The sequence below is a fragment of the Mesoplodon bidens genome (genome assembly GCF_964165515.1).
Source record: "Mesoplodon bidens genome assembly, chromosome: 3".
Lineage (NCBI taxonomy): Eukaryota > Metazoa > Chordata > Mammalia > Artiodactyla > Ziphiidae > Mesoplodon > Mesoplodon bidens.
The window spans coordinates 164,326,874-164,345,652 of NC_138178.1; the positions used below are offsets into that span (position 1 = coordinate 164,326,874).

The following is an 18,779-nucleotide window of genomic DNA, read 5'->3' on the forward strand; positions in this document are numbered from 1 at the left end:
GGGCTCCCCTGATGGTTTTGCTGCGGATCAATGCCTCCGGCATCAGAGATATGCAGGGGTATGTGTCTCCCAGTCCACTGTCCCCAGCTGAGTGTAGTGCAGATGGAACAGATCCCAGTCTTCTCCAGATTCCATCAGCTGAGTAGGCATGGGGGCAGCAAAGAATAAGGAAGGATCATGGAAGGGAGAAGGGACTAAGGAAAGTTCATGTATGGGGCTATGAGATGCCTCTATCTTCTTACCGTTCCCCAGGCTTGCCCCGTTTCCCAGACCCGGGGAGCTCCTATGCTAACTTGGAGTTTAGAGGCAGTTCAAGTGCCTACTCTTCTGGCACTCAGCCTTTCTCAAATCATGGCCAAGAGCTCTCATCCTCCCAGCCCACTAAAAGGCAATCCTGGTGCCACATACACATGGCTACAGTGTCTAGATACCTTTCCAGCAACACCTGGAAAACTTGAGTGAGTTCCCCTTCCCAGAAGTCTTGCTGCAAAAGCTTCCTTTGCTTAGTTTATGAAGTGGGCTCCACCCTCTTGCTGAACCCTTCAGTAAGTTCAGCAAGATGGCCACACGAGGTGTGTTTTATACCACCGACTACACGCAAAAGGGGCTCCCCCGGGCTTCCCTGGTGGCACAGTGGTTAAAAATCCGCCTGCCAATGCAGGGGACATGGGTTTGAGCCCTGGTCTGCGAAGATCCCACATGCCGCAGAGCAACTAAGCACGTGCACCACAACTACTGAGCCTGCGCTCTAGAGCCCGCAAGCCACAACTACTGAAGCCCGCAGGCCTAGAGCCCGTGCTCTGCAACAAGAGAAGCCACCGCAATGAGAAGCCCACGCACCATAACGAAGAGTAGCCCCCACTCGCCGCAACTAGAGAAAGCCCGTGCACAGCAAAGAAGACCCAACGCAACCATAAATAAATAAATAAATAAATAAATAAATAAACAAATAAATAAATTTAAAGGGAAAATAAAGGGGGGCTCCCTGAAACTCACAGATTTAAGCATTGCAAAGACTGTGAAGGGTGATCTAACACTTCCAACCTGAGCTGTTTATCATTTCAGGCCCTGAGAGGTCACATTCCATTTACTCCTGCAGATGAAGATCTGTTGGTGCTACAGACTGGAGGACACTCTGGAGATGTCCCACTTAAATCTCAACCCTGGAGCTACCTAGATGTGGTAGCCTTAGAGCATCATTCTGGATTGATCCTAAGATTAGTTTTTAATGCTATTCCAGCTTTTAGGCTTTCATGCAGTGTTATTTTTACAGGCTGATCACAGGGGTAGAATGTTAGGGTGGTCCCTTTCTCATTTGCTTTATTTATTTTTATAAATTATACGCATGCACACACCTTTCTACCGGCTGCCCCAAAATCAGTCTCAGTGTGAACACCACTGAGCACTCAGGCAGGGAGAAGTCAGCGAGAAGTCAGCAAGCAGGGCCTATGCCTGCCCCGCCCCAAAAGCCTCCCTAGTGCTCCAGCTTCTGGACCATCACCTCCACTTATTTTTCCTCCTTTTCATCTCTTTTCCTCTGTGTCTGCACCCCTCCTCCCCCTTAATCACAGTACAGTTCACTGAGGCATACAAGTCACTCTGCTTAAAGCAAACTGAGATGGGAATAACCAACACATTCAGCCCCCCAGGGGCAGCCATTCTGCTACCAAACACAACTTTGCCAAACCAAAAGGAAACTCCACTTCTTTCTCCTCTTCCTCATCGCTCTTCCAATTGATGGCAAGTGTAGGGGTTCTGTTTTGTGCATGACTTGCTTTCTGGTGCCTCTTGACTGCTCAGACAACTGATTTGCCCATGAGCACCAGCTCTATCCATGTTGGAAATGTTCCTGAGTCTTAATTAAGGGCCAGTACTAGGCACTTGGATCAGCAGGATGAATCAAGACCTAGCCCATCAGGAACCCACACCTAGTGAAGGACACAGCCTGTAACAGCAATTACTCTACAGTGTGGTTAAGTGCTGGGATGCGGGTACAAACAGAATGTCACGAGGAACTGCAAGATACAAGGTCCCCCCCAGTTAAAGCAAATCCTTTAACATGAGATAAAAAATTTACAGGGGGCTTGGGGCAGCTGACCAAGAATCTTGACCCCCTTTCTTGGTTTTCTCGGTTCAGTGATTGTTCCAGTCACCACGTTGAGGCAGTTTATTTAACCTCACTGTGCCTTGGCTTTTTCATGTGTAAAACGGGAATAGGTGAGTCAATACATGTAAACGTCTCAGAATTTAGACGGCACTCAAAAAACATGTATTATTGTTACTTATTACCATTATATCTTTGCACCCTTCCCATGTCATCCTATTTAAATGCTGCCCAGTGTGCCAAGGATATATACTTGTCTACCAAGGATAAACACTTACTCAGTCCCCGGGGGATGGGTATTGAGGTTGTATCTAATTTTTTGCTGTTGCTATTATGAACAATATCAATATTCCGATTCACCAGTTTTTGATACTTTGGTGAGTAGATCCATAGGATACATTATTGAGGGTGAACTTGCTGGGTCAATGCTTTTAATAGATATTGCCAAATGCCCTTCCAAGATGCTCTACCAATGTATCTATCCCCCCAGGAAAACAGAGAGAGGGTGTCTATTTCCCAACTCCAGCTCAGAATTGGATATTCTCAAATTTTTAAATACTTACAAGTGACAAATGGCATCACATTTGTCGTTTTGATTTGAGCCTCTTTAAATTATGAGTGAGGTTGAGAACTCTTTAATTTACAGATGAGAAAAATAGACACCCAGTGTCCCCTAACTGGCTTAAGGTCTAATCCTGAGCTAGTTATACAGACAAGCCTGGACCAGATCTCGGCTCTGGGACCACCCTAAGGATGCCCTGACCCCCAGCACCAGGAGGAGAGTCTGACAACCAGGGGACAAACTTCTTCTTTCTCCCTGCCGGGCACACCAGCTGGGTAGGCAGGTGGCTCTCCGATGCCTGGGTTAGGGTGAGAGCCTCCCTCGGGACCCGCAATCCCAAGGCATGTGCTTCCCCTGCCTGACAGGGAAATCTCAGCCTCATCCTCGGCCCAGGAAGCAGGGCTGTGGGGGCCTCTCCAATTGGAGAGCTGCTGACTTCAGCTCGAATACAGAAAGCTTTGCCTCCGAACTGCCTGAGGTTCCAAGGTGTTTTTTCTCCTGTTCATGTCATATCAAATGTTGTTCCAACTGAGAGCAAAGTGGTTCGTGTTGTGATTGGACCTTCGCATTCCTGTATCCCCTTCTCTGTGGAACTGGACTTTATTAACTGGGAAAGAAAAGCTCCTTGCAGTAGGGAAAGGATCTCTGGTCACATCCCACGGGCAGGGACAGGGCAGGTGCTCACGGAGCAACACAGGGGTGTGAGTACCCGGTCTAGGTGAAGGGCTCAGCTTCTGGGTCTCCCTGGTGCTGTGACCTTGGGTGATTCTCTCTAAGCCTCACCGTCCCCACCTGAACGATGGAAATGACACCGATACCTGCTTTGCCTAACCTGCAGGGTTGTTTCAAGCTAAGTAGATCATGTGGGTGACACTGCTTTGAAACTGTGAGACTCAACACAAATGGGAGATCTTGGTGAATGTCAACCAGCTGGTCGCCATCGGCTTCCATGCCACAATGTTCCTGTAGGAAGCAGCCATCCTCAGACATGGGGTGGGGTCTGCCCCTGCTCCCAGATATTCCTGAAGCCATCCACCTCACACCAAGCACACCAGAACCAGGCTGACCACCATGACACAGACTGAGTCGAGGCTTCACCTTGATTGTGCAAAAAAGCATTTCATAAGCATCTGTTTATACACCAGCTAAACTAGGTGTTCAGCAAAGAGAACATCCAGTAACTTCATATTCCTTTGGCAAATTAGGAAGCACAGCTCCACTTGCTGGAATTTCTCAGCCAACTGATACTCATCATACATTAGAATTAAAAACTAAACATGGCCATTTTGAAGGGAATCATCCTACAGTTATTACGTATTTCCGTACTACTTTCTTTAAAAAAAAAAAAAAAGAGTTAAATACAGTCCAGCCTGTCTGCTTATCTCACTGCCACTGTCATAAACACTGATTATCCTTCTAAGTCTCATAAGAACCTGTTCTACCACTCCTAGCTTTGAGACCCTGGCAAATTATTTAACCACTTTGTGCCTAAGTTTCCTTGAAAATCAGACAACCAAGTTAATTAGGAGTGTGGCTACATTAATAACACAAAACCAGCAAGGATCAACTTAAAGTTTAGTGCATGGTTTTGGAGAAAGCTCTTTTGTTCTCTGAGATATGTTTTGTTTCTCCCTAACTCCTGGCTATATTCCAGAGAGCTGAATTTGCTGGCTCCGTGAGGCTCTCTTGTGTAGATATAAATTCCTTTTGGGGACTTGAAGAACATAACTAAGGCCCTGATGGGGATTGTTACACCGACAACCCAAGCCCAAACCCAAGCGTGCAGTTCCAGAAGGGAGACTTAAAGCCAGCACCCTGGAACAGCAGGGCAGAGACGAACAGAAGACACAGAGAGCACAGAGGCAAGGACAACGGGAGCCTCCCTGAGCCTGGAGAGCGAGGCACAACTTCCCTACTGTCAGCTGTACACACAGACCAATGCCCCAAACAAGCGAGCTTTGTCTTTGCAAGAAGAAACCTTCAGGGACTTCTCTGGTGGCACAGTGGTTAAGAACCCACCTGCCAATGCAGGGGACACGGGTTCGAGCCCCGGTCCAGGAAGATCCCACATGCCGCGGAGCAACGAAGCCAGGGTGCAACTACTGAGCCTACGCTCTAGAGCCCGCGAGCCACAACTACTGAGCCCACGTGCCACAACTGCTGAAGCCCGCGCGCGCGCCTAGAGCCTGTGCTCCGCAACGAGAAGCCGGTGTGCTGCATCAAAGAGTAGCCCCTGCTCCCCGCAACCAGAGAAAGCCGGCACGCAGCAACAAAGACCCAAAGCAGCCAAAAATAAATAAATAAATAAAATTTTTAGAAAAAGAAGAAACCTTCAGATGCCCACTTAGGAAACTGAAATATACAGGATGAAATATAAAAGTGAACACCCAAGAGGGGGAAACCAAGCAATGTGGCTGCTCCAGAAGGTCTGTGTAGGAGGAGCTGAGAAGGGGCACAGGATTGGCCAAGAAGGGGATGGCTGTGGGGCTCCGCAGATGGCCCACAGGCAAAACAAGCACACAGAACGCTTGCTTGAGTGGCTTATGCTGTATGTGAGATGGAGAGTTTGCGGGGCTAGAGCCCCGAGCCACTCCTTGGTTCAGTCTCTGGAGAGGACAATGATGAAGAGATGAAGCAACTCCATTTCAGGTGACTGGTCCATTTTTCTGAAGGATGTAAAGAATTCTCTCATAAGCTCTGCTCACTTGCATCCATTGAGCTAGGTTTCTAGAGTTCTATCTATAATATTAAAGTTGTACATTATGGGCATCACACAGCTATTTATAGATATTTCAGCTCTCTCTCCTTCATGTACACAGATATATAACATTTTCCCACCTTGTTGAAGCTAGGTGTGGCCACGTGACTAGCTCTGGCCAATAAAATGTGAGCGGAAGTTGGATGGCTTTAAGAGCCACCACGTGCTTCACCATTTTCTCCTTTCCCTCAGCCTTGGTGACAGGGAATGTTCCATTGCCTCCATCCGGGAGTGAGGTCAAGGATGCCTTGGAGCACAGTCCCTAGTCAACCTCAATAGATACGTAGGGGAAGCAAGAAATAAACCTTCATTGTTTTATGCCCCTGAGTCTTGGGGGCCATCTGTTACCCTATCACCTAGTCTACCCTGAGTGATACACACGTACCACTTAGCCACCAGAACATGACCTTCTTCTAAATCAGTAACTGGTTGTGCACCCAGAGAATTCGCAGTACTAGGAACCTAGCTGTTTATTAGAGACGTAGACACAATTTTTAATTATGAGAAACCAAACTCCTTTCCAAAAGGTAATTTTTTTTTTTTTTTTTTGCAGTACGCGGGCCTCTCACTGTTGTGGCCTCTCCCGTTGCGGAGCACAGGCTCCGGATGCGCAGGCTCAGCGGCCATGGCTCACGGGCCCAGCCACTCCACGGCATGTGGGATCTTCCCGGACCGGGGCACGAACCCGTGTCCCCTGCATCGGCAGGCGGACTCTCAACCACTGCGCCACCAGGGAAGCCCCCAAAAGGTAAATTTTAAAACTAAGCTCTCAGGAATTCCCTGGCGGTCCAGTGATCAGGACTTGGTGCATTCATTGCCAAGGGCCCAGGTTCAATCCTTGGTCGGGGGAACTAAATCCTACAAGCCATGTAGCATGGCCAAAAAATAAATTAATTAATTAATTAAAATGAAAAGGAATTAAATAAAACTGAGCTCTCAAACAATCCCCCAAACCCTCTAATTACTTTCCCGAGCCCCAGTGTACACGTCCCCAGGTGCAAGGCCAGACATTAAAACCTGCTACAAATGCATCATCTACCAGCAGAGGAGAAGGCAATCATCTTAAGAAAGTCCACTTTCCAACGTGGAAGATTTCCTGCACGACATTCTTGATCAACACGTGAGTTCATCCTCCCAGACGTCAAGCTGGACTGGCCAAATGGGAACTCCTTTGTGGGCTCTCTTTCCCTGTTGAATCCAGAGTTTTAAAATGCAGTTCCTTTCAAATCCCCTGGTGGTCCAGTGGTTAGAACTCTGTGTTTCCACTGCAGGAGGGGTGGACCCAATCCTTGGTGGAGGAACTAAGATCCCGCATGCCACACGCGTGGCCAAAAAATAAAATAAAATAAAATAAAATGCAGCTCCTTGAACATCACTATGGGTTGACACCGCCCAGAGTCAGGTTCAACCCCATTTCTCATGCCTCCAAAGGCATATTTTAATTCACCATCTTATTTAATATATAAAACATGAATTAAGACAAAACTTGCAGTACTCTCCTACACTAAAAAAAAAAAATCCACAAAGTTTTTCTACAGCAAATGTATCAAAATATACGTCTCACACAGTTGCAATGTAGTCCAGGTACACGGGCTAAGTTGCGACCAATGAAATCTTCCCATTTCTAAAGACCAGGACCAAAGGCACAGCTTCTGTTTATATGAAGCCACTGATTCAATCATTTGGGGTCAGATTTATTGTTTTAGCCATCATTACCTTTTTCACTTATAAATCAGTATCCATCTAGTCATTTTAGTGACCAAAATAACTATACCATGATCTAATTTCTTAGGTTGTTAAAATGACCAGATCAGAGTCACAGAGGGTGAATCAATAAAATGCCTGGAAATAAATATGAGGGGAAATGTACAGCCACCCCATTGGTTGTCAAGGTCGAAAGGCCTGCCTAACACCCGTATCTGTGCCTCAAGCCTTACAATTTATGTCTATGTTCTGCCTTCCCAAGGTGCCGGGGCCAATCTCTAAGAATTTTGACGTGCACGTATTGCAGAACCACTCAGATGTGATAATCAATTAAATTATTAATGAAAGAACTATACAAATAAAACATCAAGCTCTTTTATGCAGTAATAATTATTATCATAAGCAATGCAAATTGAATAATAAGAATCATCAGGACAGTTCGGTAATAAGCTAACAATTTCTGGCAATCAGACCAACCATCTCTGCTCAAGCTGTTTAATAAAATAAATAGCAGGCTGTTGACATTTTTGTTCAGTTAAGCACACATACATCCAGAGACTACTTATGTGTCCTGGGTAGAAGAGCTAAAAAAGAAGTGGAGACTGAATAATACAAAAGTGGAACCACTTACAACGGGGATCATTTAGATATCTCCACAAGAAAACAATGAATCCTATAAACTGTCCCAGAATCAAATGACATCATTTGCTTATTTATACATACATTACATACACATATATTTACATATACATCTGCATTACATGAATATACATATATATACAACATTATAAGAATCTTCTTATAATGTTTCAGGTACTTTCACGTGAGGGATAAAGTTAAATGCCGTAAGAATACTAGGCCGTGCCGTCACTATTTAGAAGCATTTATCAAGCACCTAACTTCCTATCACACAGGCACACACCACTTTGCAAAAAAGCAAGCCAGGGCTTCCCTGGTGGCGCAGTGGTTGGGAGTCCGCCTGCCGATGCAGGGGACACGGGTTCGTGCCCCGGTCCGGGAAGATCCCATATGCCGCAGAGCAGCTGGGCCCGTGAGCCATGGCCACTGAGCCTGCGCATCCAGAGCCTATGCTCCGCAACGGGAGAGGCCACAACAGTGAGAGGCCCGCGTACCTCAAAAAAAAAAAAGAAAAAAGAAAACCATTTCCTTCTTTACCTTAGAGAACCCCCGATGCTGGAACCCTCTAGAAATCAGCACTGCCCAATTTTCTACCAGTTCACCCAGGACTGATTCAGAAGAGAAGCTGTCCATTCTCCGATCAAACTAACCACAGAGAAAGTCTATTAAATTCTAATTGGCAAGTAATTTGGACCTTCCAGTAGCAGCTACAACCAAGTTCCTGCCTCTTTTTGTGCACCTGGAAAAATACGTTTTCCATCTGAGGTAATGATATCCTCTGGTATTCAGAGGAAAAAAGTCAAATGCAGTGAAGTCTCCTCAGCTTCCAGCAAGAAGAAGGAAATGCTGAAGAGTGAGCTGAACCTACCTGCCGTCAGATGTGTCCACGTCACAAACAAACTCATCTTCTCCTAGGTTGGTTAAAAGTCCAACCATTCAGAGGCCATTTGACTGGGCTTGGGGGTGTATTACGCCCTTTACAAAAGCGCCTTCCCTTCCTTCATCATGAGCCGCCATATTAACGAGACCAATTTGGATGCCATTCTCTTTCAAGGGGTATCAACTTCAAAACAGCTCTACCTCTTCAGACTCTGGCAGATGCCCCTGCTCTGAGTTGCAATTATTCCTTTGAACCTAACTCTATCCTAAAAGCCAAAAACCTCTCACCTGAGCTACGCGGCTACCACCACTGATGGAGCTACGAGACTTGAGCACAGTTCTGAGTTTGGGCTCAAAAGACTCGGTCCCTGGTTAATGCCCAAATATCCATTTTGGGAGTTCACATGCATATACCAGAGTGAGAGTAAAATAAATGTGGGCACATAAATATGCCCACTACAGGGAAACAACACAATATGGCACTTTTTACCAGGAGTAACAGTTCACCCTCTGCCTTTGCAGGGGGGATGGGGTCTGCCGATTTCCACCAGGAGACAAAGGTGTGACTGTGTATTCTTAAGCCAGAGTGCTGTGGCCAGATGCCTACTCATCGTTTCAAATGCCTTTCTTCTCTCCTCCCTAAAGCAGGAAGAAAGTCTTAATTGATGCTGTGTCTCTAGCACTTGCTAATCTCCTGTTTAATAAGGAAGACAAGCCACAGGCTGCGGACCTCCAGTAAACAGTAGTAGAAGCCAGTAAGGAGGAGAGAGAGGGAGGTGAGGAGGGAACCAAGGAGAAGGGGCGAGAGAAGCCAAGTCAGGGAGGTTCCCAGATCGTGATTTTGCACCACAATAAAATGTCAAAAATAGTTTCGGAGAGGCGTAGGTTGCCAACTTTTTATTTTTCCAAGTAAAGAATATTGAACTCACTATCTTGAGCTTATTTTTCTCTTTGCCTTGGACTGGGGAAAAGTTCATCTTTGAACACTTATTTGTACATATCTGTTTGTTCCCCCCTCCTCCCCACACCCCAACCACTGTAAACTCAAGCAGGCCCCTCAGAATCTCTCTACCTTCCACACAGGAGGGCCCCTGGTGTCCAGGAACCACTGAAATAGACAGATTGGATCCCGAATCTGAGAATTATTTCTTACTTTCTCATTTCACTTCACGATGTTTCACATTTCCTTATCTTCCTTCAGAGAATTTCTGTGAAACACCTTTTCTAAGGTGACATAACTATATGGCCATCTCAAAAAAAATCAACACATTTTACATCGGATTCATTTCAACCCTTGATAAGAAAGCAGTATGCATGCTTCTAATGGAAATGAATTCTAACAAAAGGGTGTATTCACACTTTCAGCCTAGGGGCCTGACCCACGAGGGCCAAGAACACATGTGCAAGGAATGTGAATGCCGTCTTTTGCAGGCAGACAGCAGAAGGAGCAAATGACCAAAGATTTCCATCCATTTATCTTGACACAAACCTACTCTTCCGCCAGCCAAGATGACGGTTCTGAAGGGAACCAACTTGCAGAGTCTGGACCCGAACCAGGGCTTTCAGCAACAACTAGGGATTTAGACCAGCTTAATTTCTGAATTCTTGCAAACCAAAGACCATATATGTTAAAGTGGCCAGCTCAGGGCCTCTGTGCAAAAATCTCCCTCTTCCCTTGAGAAGAGAGCTCTGTATCTGGCCTCTCTCTCTCTGGCAAACAGCTTGCAAAGGGCTTTCAAACACGAAGAACTCTTTGTTGAAAGAGCTCTCATATCTGCCTTGTTATCTGCAATACATAGAAACAACTGACTTAGGTGTCTTTTCAATTCATTCTCATTAAATAAAAGATGGATTTTCATCTCATTTCCAATTATCAGTCAGGAACATACATTCGTTTTTTGTGGCTGCATTGGGTCTTCGTTGCTGCGCTCGGGCTTTCTCTAGTTTCGTTGCGGTGCATGGGCTTATTGAGGTGGCTTCTCCTGTTGTGGAGCAAGGGCTCTAGGTGCACGGGCTTCAGGAGTTGTGGCACGTGGGCTCAGGAGTTGTGGCACACAGGCTTAGTTGCTCCGTGGCATGTGGGATCTTCCCGGACCAGGGCTCGAATCCATGTCCCCTGCATTGGCAGGCGGATTCAAACCACTGTGCCACCCGGGAACATACATTCTTAAGTAATGACAATTATAATCATTTTAAGAGCTACCATAAAATGAGCGTTTACTGTCTGCCAAGCACTGTGCCAAGTATTTTACTTTTATTTATTTATTTTTTTATTGACGTGTAGTTGACATACAACATTATGTTAGTTTCAGGTGTACAACATCGTGATCTGACAATCGAATACATTATGAAAGGATTATCACGGCAAGTAAAACCATCTGTCCCCATGCAAAATTATTACAGTACTATTGACTCTATTCCTTATGCTGTATTTTACATTCCCACGACTTATTGATTTTAGAGCTGGAAGTCTGCATCTCTTAATCCCCTTCACCCAACCCTCCTCCCCTGTGCCAAACATTTTATAAGAATTATTTTAGGGCTTCCCTGGTGGCACAGTGGTTGAGAGTCCGCCTGCCGATGCAGGGGACACAGGTTCGTGTCCTGGTCCAGGAAGATCCCACATGCCACGGAGCAGCTGGGCCCGTGAGCCATGGCCGCTGAGCCTGTGCGTCCGGAGCCTGTGCTCCGCAAGGGAGAGGCCACAACTGTAAGAGGCCCGCGTGATGCAAAAAAAAAAAAAGATTTTATTTAATTCTCATGCCAACTCTATAAGGTAAATATCATTATCCCCCTTTTACAGATGGGGAAATGGAGGCTCAGATACCTTCCATTATTTTCTAGGAATCCACAGCTCAGAAATCACACCCCAAGTCATTCAGCTGGAAAGAGGAGGGACAGGAATCTGAAACTCTGGCTGATATGCTAACCCTAACATCCACTGCCTCCCCCTGGCACCCTTGGGTCACTCACTACAAGCAACCCTGCCAGAAGCCACAGCTTTTACGGTGCATGAACTTTAACTGGCACCGCTAAAAACGCAGGCCATCCCGTCTTTACTAGAAGCCAGCGCTGTTTTCACTCTGCTTCCAAGTCCTGTTGAGGCTTTATGCCCGCTCTCTCAGGCCTTGGACCACCACAGCAGTCATTCAGTCCAATTAGACAAAGCCATTTCTCTCAGGAGAGCTGGTGTAATTCCACAATGGTTTATGAGGGGCCAAAACTCTGATCTTGTTTTAAATAAAGCAAGCCCTCCAAAGGTCACAAATCTCTTTCATCTGCTTTAGTTTGTGAGGACAACAAGACAAACGTTAGTGGGGAAGCTCTCCCCTCCACCACCGATGTCTCGCTTTGTGACCTTCCTTGGAGATTCCGTGGCCCCTCAGTTTCTCTATATACAGAATACAAACTCTTACCTTCTTCACAAAAATGAGTGTGGCGACCAAGTGAGATAGTAAAAATACTGGGAGAAAAAAAAAATTAAATGCCGTCCACAACGAAGGTGTTAATGTCATATCTTTTCCAAACAGTACAGGTTCTGGCAAATTCCACTGGGCATTTATTTACAAGGCCAAAGCACAGATCCAGAAACTCTCTCTGTTACATATACGGGGATTTCCATTTAATGAAATGTTTCTGGGAAACACCTTAGAGCCATAAGCAAACGTGCTAAGTGGGCAGCCATAGGAAAACTCCCCATAGGTCTATGAATCAGTCCTTAGGAGAATTTTCTGTTTTGTTTATTAACAGTTGGGCCCCATTCATGACACAAGCATAACTTCCCTTGGCATTAAAGTAACTGGGAACTGAGATTAATTGCCCGATTTTTAATTACATTTGGCCTCTTGGCACTGCATGTTGTTAAGTACCCTGTCTCTTAGGGCACACTGACAGCAAGTGATCTGTCGTCGGCTATTCTGAAAGAGATTTGGTGTCTGTGCAGTTTATGATCACTAAAATAAAGGGTTCTAGCCTTCTAAGAATCTAACACACACGCTCTTTGTGTGGCTTTACAAACGCCTCAAATAATGAGACCATCACAGGAAAACATATTGAATTGAGTTTCTCGACTATTTACACACCCCCTAACCTGTCCAGCTGCTTCTGCCTCTTCTGGCCTCAGACTCCATTTTGAACATGGATTTCTTTTTTCCTTTCTGGAGTCTCTTATTTTCTCCACTGTATTCATTCAGGGGCGGGGTGGGGAAAGACCTCATAAATGTCATTTCATATTCCAAGCAATTTGCTATAGGCAGCTACACCATTACTTTGTACAAATAAATTTACATAAATCATTATTAGAATGTTTTATCTTAGCAAGATTATTTGGTTCCCAGAGCACAAATTAAATGCATGCTTAAAGCAGAATATTTTAAAGTTATTCCTATATTGTTTATGAGATGGGATTAGAAATTTCCATCTAATTTTTCTTTCGTAATGGAATTCCTTTAGTTTTCTTTGTACATCTAGAAACCACATGTATAATTTTCTGGGGGGTTTCTTGAAGCAAGCATTGCAATAGATGCTTCTGATACATTTGGTCCATTTTTCAGAGACTATTCCCTTTGATTCCATGGGGTCAGTTCTGAACAGTGATTAGGAAGGCCAGGAACCAGGGAAATTAAAACCATCTCCTGAGTAGATGGGTTTTTGTCTGATATTATTCTTCAAGCAAACTGGTCGTTGGTTGTGGTTTGGCTTTTTTTTTTTTTTTTTTTTAATAAACAAACCTGTAAACAAACTTCCTGAAAATGGAGCTCAGTTTCTACTCACTGTTTAAGTTGGGAAGATGCCTGTTTGGATCAACTGCACAGCACATGGCACGTCCTCACTGGCTGGAGTTCTACTCCACCCTAGCTTTCAAAATAAGATCTTTTCTCCCTATATATAAAGGCGGTGCCCATTTTTAAAACAAGCTGTAGTCAACATCAGGGAAGCGGGCAGAAAGGGACCACCTGAAAGTCAGGAGCAGGGCTTGCCACCCTGAACCTGTTAACTGCCGGCTCCGGAGAACCCCTTCATGATTCCATGACTTGTCTTCCTAACCTTCCATTCCACTTCTCAGCTCAGAATCACCCATTGTGAATCACCAGGTACTGACCTCACACAGCACCTGGTTTATCCCGGGGCCCTGTCAAGCCACACCTGCCAGGCAGAGTGTAGAGGGGAGGGGGGGCAGGTATGTAAGAATAAACAATCAGGTAGAGAGGCAGAGGCCAGGTATGGGCAAGCCCAAGGAAGCAGAAGGCCAGCCAGCTAGCAGCCAAGCCAGGGCTGGGGCACCAGAGACTAGGGTCCCCTGAAGGAAGCTGTCAGCCAAGGTGACTCTGTAACAGAGCAGGTAGGGTGTCCCCAGGGGAACCTTAAGGGACCCAAGCCCTGAGAAGGAGCCTGGCTCTGGCTGGGATAGAGGCTCAGGGTCCTCCAAGCCCTGTCTGGTCCTCACTGGCTAGGCTCATGGCAGGCTCATTCCCACCTTCCGGGCCAGACCAGGCTGCTCCTCTTCCTTCTTGGCTGAATGATCCACAGTGACCAAGCCCTCCTCCAGCTCTCCCTCTTCCATGAACTCTCTGATTATTTCAATCCCAATCCTCAAAGTCTCTTAATTCCCTGAACCAGAGAGCTACCATAGTCATGGCTCCAGCCAGAAGCTGAGCACCATCCGCCATTTTCTTATGAGTGAGTCGTGGCTCTTTTGCTAAGGTCTGAGCTTCATGAGGATGTATCTTATATTTTTATACATCTTATAGTTTTTGATCCCCATCTGCCCTGAGAACACAAAACAGATACTCAATAATACTTATTAAACTCAATTAAAAGGTCCAACATTAGAAAGATTAATACAACTCAAAAGAAATATAGTATTATGGGAAAGAAAATGACTTAGAGAAACTACGTACGGCAGAGGCTAGTTTTTATACAAAACTTCCCAGCAATGTTCCTGTTGCATTGTGTCTATGACACACACCAAAATTTTAAATAAAGATGTGACTCAACATTCTCATTATCTTAATGCCTAAATTCATTGACCACATTGTCAGTCTGATCAGCTGTATAAAGTGATCATTAAGAAGACGTGGAGGAAGAGGGGGAGGATATCAATTGCTGGAGAAACAATCAATTTGGCATTTGCATTTAAATATAGCTTTGGTATTTCATTTATTCAGTGTAATCTCCATGAGGTGTAAACCAGCTGGGGAAGGCAAAGCTTGGTTACCTGAGTCAGAATGGGTCCAGGAAACCGAGGTCAGCATTGCTCCAGTCACAGAAAGGACAGAGAGGCCTCCATGATCACGAGAACGCTGGTCTTCTGGGAGATGATGCGTCTAGTGGCTGGTGGAGAGGAGAAGAAGGAAGACGGGATTACAGCAGAGGAGGAGAGAGAACCCTCTCAACCACAGTGGATGTCATCTCTGGCCTGACTCTCTAAAACATGACATACTTCAGCGAAAAAGTCAACTGCAACGGTACCTCTTTATTTCTTGGAAAGTTATTGAAGCACTGGGTCTTTCGTGATGGAGTGTTCTTGAAACTGCCTCATGGGGCGTAAAAGGACCCAGAGATTTGAAAATACATGCCATAGATATTATGAGATTATCTTATTTTACTATAGCTGCCATTGAGACATTTGTGCGATCATTCTACTTTACTTCAGCTGCCACTGAAACACTTGTCTATATAAAGGAAAAACATCAGAGCACCAGCAAGCCTTCAAGGCCAGCATTCCACCATGAGAACCAGCCTTGATCCTCTGGGTAGACCAGGTATACAGGCTGCAAAGTCAATGATGCTCTAGTCTGTTGTTGTAAAATAAAATTACGCTGGTTCTATTCCTGGAGAAAAAGATGCCATCAAGCTAAAGCTCACAAAATGGGCTACACATTTGGAGGATGCAGTTAACCCATCATCTTACAAAATAGAAAAGTTGGTACACGAGATAGATGGCATAATAATTTCTAATGGAAGATATTTTTTTGACCTACACATCAAGGAAGAAGCAGCCATAGGCTCTCCAATGAAAAGAATGGTGTGAGCCTATGAGCTTTAGTGTGAGAATGTTAGGAAATACATTCATTCTATCAGTGGTTCTCAAACTGTGGTCCCTGGAAGGGTAGCATCAGTATCACCTGAGAATTTGTTGGAAATGCAGATTCTTGGCCCTACCCAAGATCTACTAAATCTGAATATTTGGAGGTGGGGCTCAGGGATCTGTTTTAACAAGCCCTCCAAGTGACACTGATACATCTTCAATCATCGAAAGACATTGAGTCCATTGTTAAAAAATAAAATTACCCTACTCTACTGCATGTTAAGTTTCAATTAAGGGCCAAGTACTGGGCTAGGGATTGGGGAGGGAAGAAGGGTCAGAGAGAGAAGATGATGAAATCCCTGCCCTTGAGAAATGTATTGTCCTCTGTGGGAGATAAAACAGGTATACAGGCAACTCAAATACAGACCGTGTTATGTTCTCTAACAAAGAGTTAGAAGGTTTCAAAGGAGACATTTGTATCTGATTGGTGTGGGGAGGCAGGTAAGGGAAAGCATCAAGACAATAGTAATGGGACTTGAGATCTGCACAGGATTTTGACAGGCGGGAATAGGGAAAAGCTGAAGCAAAGGCCCAGAGGTGAGAAAGCATGAGGGCTATTCAGGTGCATGGAGGAACCAGGTCTGGCTGATACGTGAGAAACCTGGAGGTGATCTCGGTGAGACAAGGTTACTGCCAAGCACAGACACGTAAATGCTAGGGGCCCGTTGCTTCTCTTTCTTGTATGAAGACTACTTAGCGGCATCTATGGCTTATGTTTAGAAACTGACGTCTGATAAACCAGGTGATTTAATAATTTCTAAGTCTAGTCTGCTTTTCTGTACGTTTTGGACTGCTTTTTCTAGAGGGGAGCACCTCAGCTGCTTCAAGGATTAACTGCTGAAGGTTTGCCCTGGAGGAAGACACAGAAGAACATTTCAAAGCAGGCATAAGAATCCGGATGTCACAGTAGCCTCGGGCCATTCTGCAAAGGGGCAAAATGTTACCACACCTGAAAAGCCCCCGAAGGCACTGATGGTTTTAGCTTTATAAAATAACTCAAGTGGAGAGGGGTGTGCCTCAGTCAAAAGGAAAAGTTAAACCAGGGACTGGGAGAAATGGGTGTAGGGATCAAAGGGTACAGACTTCCAGTTATAAAGTGGATCAAAGGGTACAGACTTCCAGTTATAAAGTAAGTCGTGGAGATACAGGATAACTATAGTTAATAAGACTGTATTGCATATTTGAAAGTTGCCAAGAGAGTAGATTTTAAAAGTTCTCCTCACAAGAAAAAAAATTTTTTTGTAACTATGTAAGGTGGAGGATGTCAACTCTACTTATTGCGGTAATCATTTTGCAACGTATACAAATATTGAATCATTGTGGTACACCTGAAACTAATACAATTTTATGTCAATCATACCTCAATTAAAAAAATTAAAACATGCCCTAAAAAAGTTAAATACTCAACACTTCTAATTAGAGAAAAAAACTACTTTTCATGATCAAGAAGGTATGGCTTTTGCTTCTAGAAAACTGACAGAAATAGAAGGCTTTATTTCCTGGTGCTGCTAGATGAATGATGAAAAACTGAAAATGCTTTTGATGTCATGCAAGGCTCTGATGGAAATGAAGCTGGATTCAGAATCCATTGTTTATCCCAGTTCTGCCATTTAGCCATCTGTGTCATAAAGGGCAAGGCACTCAACTTCCTAAACCTCAGTTTTTCATCCATCAAGAATTAGAGGGCTTCCCTAGTGGCGCAGTGGTTGAGAGTCCGCCTGCCGATGCAGGGGACACAGGTTCGTGCCCCGGTCCAGGAAGATCCCACATGTCGCGGAGCGGCTGGGCCCGTGAGCCGTGGCCGCTGAGCCTGCGTGTCCAGAGCCTGTGCTCCGCAACGGGAGAGGCCACAACAGTGAGAGGCCCGCATACCGAAAAAAAAAAAAAAAAAGAATTAGAGACACTGACTTGTCCCACCTTTGAAATTTAAATAAGAAAACAGACAAGAAGTTGCTCTGAAAATTATAAGGTGCAATATTACACAGGGGTATATTTTTATTGTATACATAATTATACTACTCGCTGAGACATTTGGGTACTAATCAATACTTGTTACTGTATTGGCCTTTGAAAATATAAAAGCAAAATGTTTCTTATGCCCAGACTCTCCTTTTAAATATTTGCAGATAGAGCAGTTCTAAGGCACAAACTTGGCATCAACCAAACTGTCCTCCCAAGAAACATTTCAAGGTAAATTTTTTACTTCTAATTTTTTTTTTTAACTTTCATTCCTCTGACCTCGCTAGAGCATCCAGATATCTTTCAGCAGCTCCTGTGAGCACGACTCAGTCTGCAGCAACACAGACATATGATGGCGATAATTTATCATCTCTGCAGTAGTTTAGTCCCAGACGGACCATTTACTAATTTATTTCCATATGTAACTGGCAGAAAGATTAATCAGGCTTCCAACTCAGAAACCTGAATTGTGCTTCATTCCCTTAACAGGCTAACTCTGGACCAGAGGAAGTATACCGTTTACATAGAAAACCAAGAGTTTCTCTTAAAAAGCCTGTCGACCTTAGACACAGGCCTTTAAACACACACACACACACACACACACACACACACACGGCCTGCTCCTTATGTCAACTTGGAGGGCTGGTTCTTTCTTTAGATACTAATGGACTTCCCATAGGAGCTGTGTCTGATAGAGCTGCAGGCAGAAGTAATGCCAAATCAGGCCCAGTTGCAACTACAGTCCCCTCCCTGTGTGCAAGCACGGGGTCTCGTATTTCTGAAACTGAACAGATCTTTTTGCCATGGTGCTACACCCAGCTGGCCGGCTGTGCAGTGCCCAGGCACTGGAAACTATGTGCTTTCTTTTTTCCACTCTTTTTAAGGGTCTGAACTTGACTGAATCCAGCAGCTGCCAAAGCTCCAGCAAGGCGATGGCTAATGAATTGTTAGCATTGCTCTCAGTCCCCCTGAGTTCAACTCTCAGTTCTCTTTTGTTTTTAATTCTATCCCAGTGATACCAGCCTTGAGCAAAGAGTGGTTAATGGAATTATTGTTGGATGACGGTGTTTACAGATAGAAGGCC

The 18,779-nt window shown here is 44.8% G+C and overlaps 1 protein-coding gene across 1 annotated transcript in view; it reads right to left on the reverse strand.

Annotated features, from left to right (window-relative positions):
- Nucleotides 1–18,779, reverse strand: part of FOXN3 (forkhead box N3) — a 422,302-nt gene that overhangs the window by 286,710 nt on the left and 116,813 nt on the right. The window contains exon 2 of the mRNA XM_081226912.1: nucleotides 14,864–14,979. The gene's annotated coding sequence lies outside the window, so the exon portion shown is untranslated. The remainder of the gene's footprint in view (nucleotides 1–14,863; nucleotides 14,980–18,779) is intronic.